Source organism: Acartia tonsa, chromosome 9 (assembly GCF_053477335.1).
Source record: "Acartia tonsa isolate MP-2025a chromosome 9, ASM5347733v1, whole genome shotgun sequence".
Taxonomy (NCBI): Eukaryota; Metazoa; Arthropoda; class Copepoda; order Calanoida; family Acartiidae; genus Acartia; species Acartia tonsa.
This window is the reverse complement of record NC_137268.1, coordinates 38,605,316-38,615,744: the sequence shown is the minus strand read 5'-3', so window position 1 is coordinate 38,615,744 and position 10,429 is coordinate 38,605,316. Positions and strand designations below refer to the sequence as shown.

At 33.2% G+C, this 10,429-nt stretch overlaps 1 long non-coding RNA gene across 1 annotated transcript; it reads right to left on the bottom strand.

Moving 5' to 3' along the window:
• Window positions 1–6,208: 6,208 nt before the first annotated feature.
• LOC145327869 (uncharacterized) lies at window positions 6,209–6,709 on the bottom strand. Its single transcript, XR_013882266.1, has 2 exons — window positions 6,582–6,709; window positions 6,209–6,244 (listed from the first exon to the last, which is right to left on the bottom strand). It is a non-coding gene; the product is annotated as an uncharacterized LOC145327869 (long non-coding RNA).
• Between the last annotated feature and the right edge of the window lie 3,720 nt (window positions 6,710–10,429).

Below are 10,429 nucleotides of genomic sequence, written 5' to 3'. Positions count from 1 at the left end.
TTTAAAAATACACCTCAATCTGATAAATTCTTAATACATCTAGAGCCGAGCGGCTGTCGAGCCGTTGTTTTTAATGTTATTTAAAAGAGCTAGATCATTTTTTTTTATTAAAATTAATCTCAAATTTAAATCCTTAAGATGCATCCAGATTTTGAAAATTTTGAAATCCCTCTTAGACTCAAAATCGAGGGAGGTTGTATTGAAGAGAATAAGGGCGGTGCATTTTTAGTGTTAGAGGGTGGTTAAAGTCTCACCCCCCTACATGTCCATCCACTTACAACTCAAGCTATTGTCCCTGAATAGGTACAACTTTTTTAACACTTTCTTAAATTTGAGAGGGTGTGGCTTTTATACCTTGACACCTCTTTTGGCTGTATTGGAAGGTTGAAGACCAATTGTCAATGTGATTGTAGAGGGGTGGACACCTAGGAGGTGTATCAACCCCCATAATTTCGCTAGGAGGGAGAAATACCCCCCCCCCCTCCTCCTGCACGCCTCTGATTACATTGTTATTATGTTTTGGTATATCAAATTTGGAAACATCTTGACATGCTTTGATCATTTGAATATTACTTTTAGCTAATATTATTTCTTTTTACTTTACTGTATTTGCACCTAATTCTATTTCTTGCTTGATAAAGTTAGACTTTGCACGAGACAAAAGAATACAAAATTTCATTCAAAACACCAAAAAATATTAATGGAACATTAAACTTTTCTGAAAAATTGAACTTACCCAAACTGCAACCGTTGGGGGGGGGGGGGGTCAAGGAGCGCTTTTTCTGAAAATTGTTTTAAACCATCCCAGGACCTAGAGTAAGCTTCAGTTCAGATGTTATCAATATCGTATGCTACACATAAACAGACATCATGTTAATTTTAAAGCAGCCTTTTCATTTTTTGCAAATATATTTCATTTCATTATATCATTTCATATAACATATACTTGTACATTTTTTGTTTATAAGAATACAAATTTACGTACAATGTCAAAAAAAAGTTTGTATCGCTAAAATTAATAATTGCTGGAATTAAAAAACACCCAAAGACCAAATTATGCCGTTGGTTTATTGTTTGTTATTTATAGAAAAAAATCTACGTATTTTGTAACTTCGTAGTTTTTTCTTGTAAAAATAAATATCAATTAATTAACTTATTTTTCTATGTTATAAAGTAACAAAAATAAAGAATTAATTTCTCTTTTTCTGACAGTTTTACAATTTTCAGTGAGGTTTAGTATAAGTTCAGTGCATGTTTTAGCCTTTTTAAGAAGGTACTTATTGTTTACATTTCTAATAGCAAATTTTAACGGCTCCTATATAAGATAGATATCCGGTTTTTTTGGGAATATTTCCTATATTATTTGAGTGGGATTACCTCCCTTCAAATATCTAAAACCCGCACTGAAGAAACATATCGGCTCAGCGGTAGCGAGATCTTAAACACACCCTAGTTATTTTTATATAAATGTGATGATCTCTAAATTTCTAAATGAACAAAATTTAAACTTATAAATAAATTGCACAAATATAAAAAAATATTGTAGCATTATGGAATTTTTCAGTAAAAATATTGCTTGAAAATATTCCTTTAAGTTGTCATATTTCTAGTTATGTATGAACTATGCCATGGCTGTGTAACCACGAGGAGTAAAACCTGACTTTTTGCACTATGCTAGATAAATTGGCTGTTTTTACATTACAGATTAATGAAAATAATATTAAATCAAAATTTTTATTTGCAAGTTACTTGTGATAATGCACACTTCCGAGATTATACCTTATCTTTCAGAAATCTGCTAAATGTCCCACAACTTTAAACCAAAAAAAACAGGGCTTGGCCGCCGAGTGAAAACATTAGTGAAATCGGCCGGCCAATTATAACTTTTAAATTTAGCTGGATGTATAATGTATATTCCTATTCCTGAACAGACAATCCATCTTTACTGAATTTATTTTGCACACAAGCAGCTTTACTTTTTAGGCTTATAGGGTGCTAAGGCACGCCTGCCAAGCTCTGCAAAAAAGGCTAAGGCTCAAAATAAAAACACTGCAGCTCTATCATATATAGGTTCGCAATATATAGTTGCTGGCAACTTCCCGCAAAGTGCTTTGTCGAACACTGAACCCCTCCCCTCCTTGTTTTGCAATGAATCTAAAACAATGCAATGGTTTATTGTTTGTTTGTTTATTACTTTAGGTCAGGTTAGGTTAGGTAATATTTGGTACTGGTTAGCCCTATAGGTATAGGTCCTGCATAGGAAAAAAAAACTATCCTCCGCTTAATATCAATCTAGAAAACAAATTAGATGGGCGGAGTTTTTGTTGATCGCTCTAAGCATTTTGAGCGACACCACTGATTTTAAAGAAAAACTGATATTGTGCTATAACACCACTAAATTGCTCGCGAGGTTGAATTGTTGGTGGCTGTGGCAATAGTTCCTAGAAGATGATAAAATAGAAAGGTATAGATAGATAGATTGGTAAATAGGTTAGAGAGATATATAAAGATAGCAAGAGCTATGGATATATTTAGAATATATTATACAATATGGATATTATGACAGGGGGAAAGTTGTCGTCAATTTTAGTTGCTAACTTGGAACTCATTTATTGGTCAATTCGCTCATCCAGTAGAAGGGTAGAGGGTGAATGCAAAAGCACTTTATTAGAGGACATGAACATCTGGTGTGACAATAATACATCCATCGAAGAGCGTATATTTCTATCTAAAGCATGTCAATCTGAGATTTACTTAGTTTTCATATTTTCGTTATAGATGTAAAAATAAGTTGTCTATTTGTTGTCTAATATATCAGATTTATTTGATCTTTACATCTTCATAAATAAAAATAAAAAAGGTATATCTACTAATGGAAAGATAGACAGATAGTTTTGGCGTTGTAAAATTGTTGATGGTGTGCAATAATTCTTGGAAAATGATAGACCTATCTATAATTCCTATATAGACAAGGTTGCCAGAATATAATTCTTTCTTTGTTGCTTTTAAAGCTACTCGCGCCTACGCTCCCTAGAGGCCTTTAGAAGCATGTAAAAAAAATTTCTTCAATTTATGTGTGCAAAAAAGTAAATTCCGAAAAGATGGATAGTCTAGGAAGAAATTTAGACAGCTGAGGCTTATATGCAGCTGGCGAGCCTTGGTAAAAGTAACCAAGATGCTTTGTATTTACTAGCGGCTTCGCCCCTAGCCTCTAGGGGCTTTGCCCCAAGAGGTAATTAAAAAAAATGTATTACATGTGGTGCAGCACCAAATAGTTGGTATCATCTGCATCATTAAAAAAAATTTAAGGAATATTTTTTATTTTTTGGGGGGTTGGAGGTGTCCCACCCTCCAAGAAAATAGCCTAAATCCACCACAGGTCCAGTAGGTATAATCCCTGAATTAAGAGTAGAATCCAATCGGTTCAGTGGTTACTGAGATCTTAAGGGACAGACGGACGGACGGACAGGTAGACATCATTCTACTTTGTATTATAGATTAATAAACTATTATTAAGACATAAAATAGCATCAATCAATCTTGGACTTAAGTGAACCTTCCCTGAAAACTCAATAGATTCGGCATAAGTTATTGAAAACTTAAGCATCAGCCAAAATACTTTAAATATTAAGATTGAGAATAGTCTGTAGAAATGTCACAATTATATTGCCACGATATCCCTGTCAACTAAAACAATACAAAAGACGTTTAAAGGATTATTGAAATAAAATGATGTCATCCGATACTACGATTCTTTTCTTTTACAGTTTGTATATTTTGAACTTTATTTTAGAGTAAATACATTTTTTTGCACTTTTTTATTTAAATATTTTCTCATTCTTAAATCAAAATTATAATTTTTTTTACAAGACAAAGAAATTAATGAAAAACTTTTTTTTTAAAAGAGCAAAGCAACTCTTTAAGAACTTGTGTCTGTATGTCCTGATGTAACACAAAATTATCCCGGTATTATTAATGTTTTATTATGTCTAATTGTTTCAAAAATCTTTAATAATACTTCCAGTGTGGCTTCTATAAGCCGATTAATATCAATTGGATTGGAACTGGTTATCAGCCATACTAAAAAAATCATGTATAGCATCGTATTTTAGACAATTTTCCACGAGTATGGAAATTAAAATCATGAAATATTTTTTTGCTTTGGGGGGCTGTGTATATAGGTATCTGAGTACCATAGGATGATGAACGAAAATATACTATGTAAAAACTTTAATGGTTGATTATTCTAATTAAATCAACAATAAATACAAAAGTTTTCTAACATCTACGTAATAGTGTCGTGTCAATCAATTATACAAGACGTTTTGGTTAAATCAGGGAGAAAGGGGAATGGTTATTTCCCGCATCGTATTATAGACAGAATTATGCGGATATTAAAATGAAGAATTATTGGATAAAAACCATTTTTGCTAGCCAAAGCCTTGGGCTAACAAAAATTTTATTTTAATATTCGAGGAAAATTGTCTGTACTTCAATGCTATACATATTTTATCAGAATGGCTGCGAACCGGTTCTAATCCAGAGGGATATTAATCTATTTTTATGTCATACTGGAAAATAACTTTAAAGATTACACAACCAATTAAGATTGAACTTAATCCAAGGTCCTTAGATTTAAAAGTTGGTTGTTGTAGGTTACTTGAAAGTTTCAATAGGGGATGTTAATGAGTTGTGTCTGTTAGTTGTATTACAGGAATAACCAACCAACAAGCAAAATAAATATAAAATAATTTTTGGGGGGCAAATGGAGAGGTCGTCAATTTTACAATGTGTTGCCCCCCAATGACAGCTGAAAAACACGTATAGGTTTCGTGAATTTTTCCGAATTAATTTCGTTATTGGTATAAGATGGTTGTATTATACCCCCCCCCCTCTCTATCAGTCACATGTTAGCAGTATTGACCATTTTAATGCTTGGAGATTGAATACGTGGATATTGTGACGGGGTAATCATTAGGTTGCTCATATACAGTCCTCAGATATAAATTGGTCAATATGTTCCTCCATGGTCAGAGGACAGGTAGTCATAAAGGGGAGGAGTTGTGTCCAGCATTAGCCAGCTGGGAAATTCATTTTTTTTTCAGAGTATGCGAGATCCTCTCACAATATGCACGTATTCCATATCCAGTGTGCAAATAATCAAATATCTAAAAATAGTTTCAACAGTTTACTAAGGTATTAAGCTGAATTCTGTACATCTTATGAATAAGATTGTCCTTGTAGCCTCAAATTTAACTATTTTTGGATACTTTGAAATTCTCTTATTTCAAAGTGGGATTGCAATATTTGGGTCAGGTTTAGACTTCCAGCTTACTTCAAAAATTATAAAAGGTTGATTTCCCGTAGACTTAGAGGCGGCTGCCGAGCCCTGCTTTTTTTATGTCTATATCCCTGATCGTTAGGAGATTTCACTGAGGCTTACAGCCGGCTGCCAAGCCCTGAGCTGGATCTTTAAATCATTTTAGTGGTGAGCCAGATCGGGGTGAGCCGAATTTCAGCCAATCACAGCGTGGCATTTCATAAAATACTGTGCTCTCATTGGTGGTAAGTGGACTCACCCCGATCTGGCTCACCACTAAAATGTTTTAAAGATGCAGCTCAGCTATCTTTGTTTATGCCTATATCCCTGGATCCAGAGGAGCGGTTAATTATTCAAAGTAAAACATCTGATTGATACGACTTATTTTTAAACATGGGAAAAAAGTTGTTGGAAAAAAAACATGATAGAAATGAGAGAGAGAGAGGAAGAAAAAGAGAGAGAAAGGAAGAAAATGAGAGAGAGAGAAAGAAAAAAGTATAAAAAATGAGAAAGGTAAACGCTCGACACTTATTGATCAAACTTTGACTTTGGGTTCTATTTTTAGATTTACAACATTTTTTTGTCAAAGATGTTAAGTATAAGTTACACAATAACATTTTATTGTCATGGAATTTATAATAATTATCCTATAATAAAGACTTAAGGTTTTTTGGCTTAAGATTTTAATAAACACTTAACGTAACGAGTTCTCCGATTTAGGAAAGCTTAATTCACAGGCTATTTCTTTTTTGGATTTAAGCCTGGGTATAGTGTTTCGGTACACGGCTGACATAGACGGCTGATGCCTGACCTACGGCCGTATACAAGATCTTAAAGTGCAGACGCACTAAACCTCGCTACTTCCCGCATGAATCAAAACTAGTGCAGTTACAAATACAAGTTTATTGTATGAAACGGTGGGCACTGAAACAAAAAATAACAAACTTAATAAAGATATATTAAAATGTTGTCAAAATAAAAAAATCTTTATTTGCTTCGCTTCGAAGAGGTTGCGTGATTTGCAATATATTATTTTAAAAGCGTATGAAAAAAATAAGCTTTTTCTCTTCAAAATTAAATCAAAACATAATACGAATTAATTATTTTTAGATAGAATCATTTTAAATTACTATAAAAATGTTCTGGTACAAAAATAAATCAATTACTTGGTCTATTTTAGTGAAAATAAGAAAATTAATTTGCTTCCTTGAAAATATCTCTCCATTCTAATTTAAAGGCTTAAAAAGAATTAAATATTTACCAAATCGTTGATCATGACAAGCAGGGAAGCACTCAAGGAATATTCAGCACAGAGAACACCACATTTCATTGCAAAACATAGTTTTTCATTCACACAAGCTCCGCACTTCTCAAAGGAATAAATCAAAATGGCCACGTGGCCTTTGTTTACGCTTGGTGCGCGTTCATTGTTTGGAATGCCGCACGCACATATGAAATTCAAATTTTGGCGTTCTTCTAACAACCCTATTATGATAAGGAAAAGAAAGATAAGGGTTCGAATCCACACGGGAAACATACTATTCTAATTACAAACCATATAGTTTTAGGCTATTTTAACACCCCATTTTTACTAACCCATTTAATACAGAGCCCTTAAATGCTAGGGGCGCATCCGCTTATGTGCAATATCATCCTCCCACCCGTCTAAATACACGGTTACAGTTGCTTTTTTTTTTGGCAGCGGAGGCAGATTTTTTTCTCTAACCCGCAAAGCTTTCTTGCATCTGAGCGGTTTGTTGCAGCTGCTACATTTTTTTTCTTTTAACTGTTTGAAAGAGTGTTACAGTAATACACAGGCTGCAGAAAATTCAATTTGTAATGGTGTCTGAGGCTTACTTAAACTTAGAAAGGCTGATGTAGAATATTATGGTTGTGTCTTACTGGTTGGCTTAGTAAGTCGTATGGCCGACAGTATGGCCTATTGCGGAGCCGGGTGGCTGATGGTGACTTTAGCTGCCGGGCGCTGCTATAAACCTGGCATCATTTTCAATATCATAGAAACAAAAATTTAAGAAAAAATAGCTATTAAAATTTGCTTTTGAGTTGTTAAAGATAGATTATGATAGAGAAAATCACAGTATTGTGTTTAGTCGTCATATTAATCACTGCTTTAAGTATCAGATAAACTGCATATGTTATAAGAGTTTAATGTTTTATTTTAATTATAAAGGCAGAATTTTTTTCATAGTGATTAGAGTTCTTATGCGCTTAGATTATACCTTATTACTAAAGTAATCTTCATAAAATGCCTAAATAAATGATCATGGCTAATGCGAATCACCATCTTTCTAATGCAATGCATTGGACAAATGGCTAAATATAGAAAAATCTTTGCCTGTAAATACGTAACCAAGGTTTGAACATAAAAACTTTGATCACTCTCCATACAATGTCAACTTGAGGGAATTGGACAATAAAGCTCCATGAAAATTAAGTAACAACATAATTAATTAAAACTCTGCACCATAATAAAGTAATGACAGTGCACAAACACATCAGGGAGGGAGGGAGGGGACACTGGGCTGTTTATTAGACAATTCCCAAATGTTTAATATTTTTCATATTTGTAGGCTTGACAACTTTCGGTACTTTTATCAAATTTTGATTGAGAGGTAATTAAGTTGAGTGTATACACGTTTCAACCACAAATTGTAATCTACAGAATGGGTGATTTTTTTATCATCATTGGGGATGTACATTAATGTTTCGGTATTTGTCTTATCCCTTTAGATCCCAGCAACCAAATAGGCTATGTCACAAGAAAGCAAGTAAAAACAAAAACCTATCTCTTGAAAGTCCAAATAAATTCCTAAAAACTTTTACACCCCCCTTAAACCAAAATCAAGGGGCAGGGGTGTATAATGGATATGTTATTTTATCGTCAGGGGGTTGGGGGGCTTAGGGTGTTTTGACATACATAAGATTGCTGTATCCGCCCCTTTTAATTTTGCCAAGTACATGAATATTAATAATACACCCCTTTTATGCACGCCATTGTTTGCTTCAATTTTTATGCTACTCATAATAACGTAATTTCTTAAGTATCTTAAATTATTTGTTTTACCGATTCTCCACAACCAAACAATATAAAAAGTTTAGTTTAAGGTAGTTTTTTACTTTGTGAGCTCCATAAATAGCTTTACAATTGTTTATTTTACAAATAAAAATGAAGTAAATTTTGTCATAATATACTTTACATACAGTAATAAACAAAGCTCTTTCTTTACAGTACACTAGACACTACTTTTTATTTGCTCTTCACTATACCACAGAAAATAAAATTGTTTAAGCTAGAAGGGGAGGGGATGGACATTATCGTTATTTAAGCCCGCTACGAGTTTCATCAGAGAACTTGCAAATCTGGTGCAACATCCAAGTAACAATATATATCCATTCTTACATCCCTGTGTTTCTATTAAGTAGGGGAATATAATATGAATTGAGTATGACTGGAAAAGACCTTTGTGTACAACGCAAAAAAAACTTTTGAGACCTAATTAGCTTTTTACTTAGACGTAGGGATTCTAGAGTTTACTTATCAAATCTCTTAAACAGCTAGACCGATCGTTACACTATTCCGGTAAACTTTGTAAAAAAAAAATGTGGAAGGAGAACCACCCACCACCTCTCAAAGCTAAAACATGAAGACTAATAGTTAGCTAGTGTATAAAGTAAACAGTAAACTTTTAAAAGTTTACTTTATATTATCTGCAATAAAGATCCTGCTTTTCTTTATAAAAAATTCTGTATCAAAGACATTAGCGGCTTCGCCTCTAGCGGCTTGCCCCCAAGAGGTTTGATCAACCTAATTTTTCGTATTTTAGATGTAAAAGAAAAATTTTAAAAAAATCTTTTTAATTTGGGGGGAGATTGTTTTTTTTTGGGGGGGGGGGGGGAGTGTTAGTCGACTACACTATTTTAATTTTAGTTTTAAAAAGAATTTTTTTCAGGGGGGGGGGGTATTTTTCATTTTTTTTTTGGGGGGGGGGGGGTAAAGGTGTCCCATCCCCTAAGAAAATAGTTGTAAACCTTCCCGGAGCTACCCTGTCAAGGAGAACCCGATCGGTTCAGCGGTTAGCGGGATCCTTCGGTACAAACAAACAGACAGACATCGTTCTACTTTGTATTATAGACAACCTCTATTATTCTCTATGAAAAAAAACCTTATTACATTATCAAATCAAGCAACAAAGAATTCGTCGTAATAGCCGCAGGAATCAAGGGAAAAGTAATAAATGTACCAGTATGGCTTTGGAACCAGTTAACATCCGCTGGATTAGAACCGGTTCTCAGCCATACTGAAAAATCATGTTTAGCATTGTATTTTTAGTATTTCTTTTCTAGAGGTGATTTCTCTAGGGAGGGTGGTGTTACCTCGAGAACCTACTCGGTCCAGCGGTTAGCAAGATCCTTCGGTACAAACAGACACACACACACAGACAGAACATGTTACTTTTATATAAGTATTAACAGAAAATCAACATCTATTGCTTGATACAAATCAAAAGCTATATTTAACTTTTTTCGTGCCATTAAATCTTTCTGATAATTTATATTATGAGTAAATCATTTAGTAAGATTCAAACCAATCACCTTCCCTATGGGTTGCCAAAATGCATACGGCAGTGCGTCCCGGGTTTATCAGTTTATTTAACAAAATATAATTTTAATTTTATTAACAAATTCATATTTCATTACAAATAATTTTTAAATTGATTCATACAAGATAAGATAGCGCAGAATTTTATTCAAAGTGAAAACATATATTAAAAAACTATTAAAATTGAAAATTTAGTAAATTGGCCAACATGATTTTGAACAAGTATTGGTAATTTATTATAATTCTATTCATATTAATCAAGAAATGATTAAAGGTAGGAACATACAAAATTGACTTACTTACAATTAATTTTAATTAAAAAACTTTCAGAGGAATAGGAAAATTGACTATACATTTGTAATACTACCCAAATGCTAAAAAACACGTTTAGTCATTCGTTAGCTATCAATGCTTTGATTCCTTTCGGGTAATATTGAATTTTAATTTTGTTGTACAAATTTTAGTGTCTAAACTTTCTCACTTTTTTC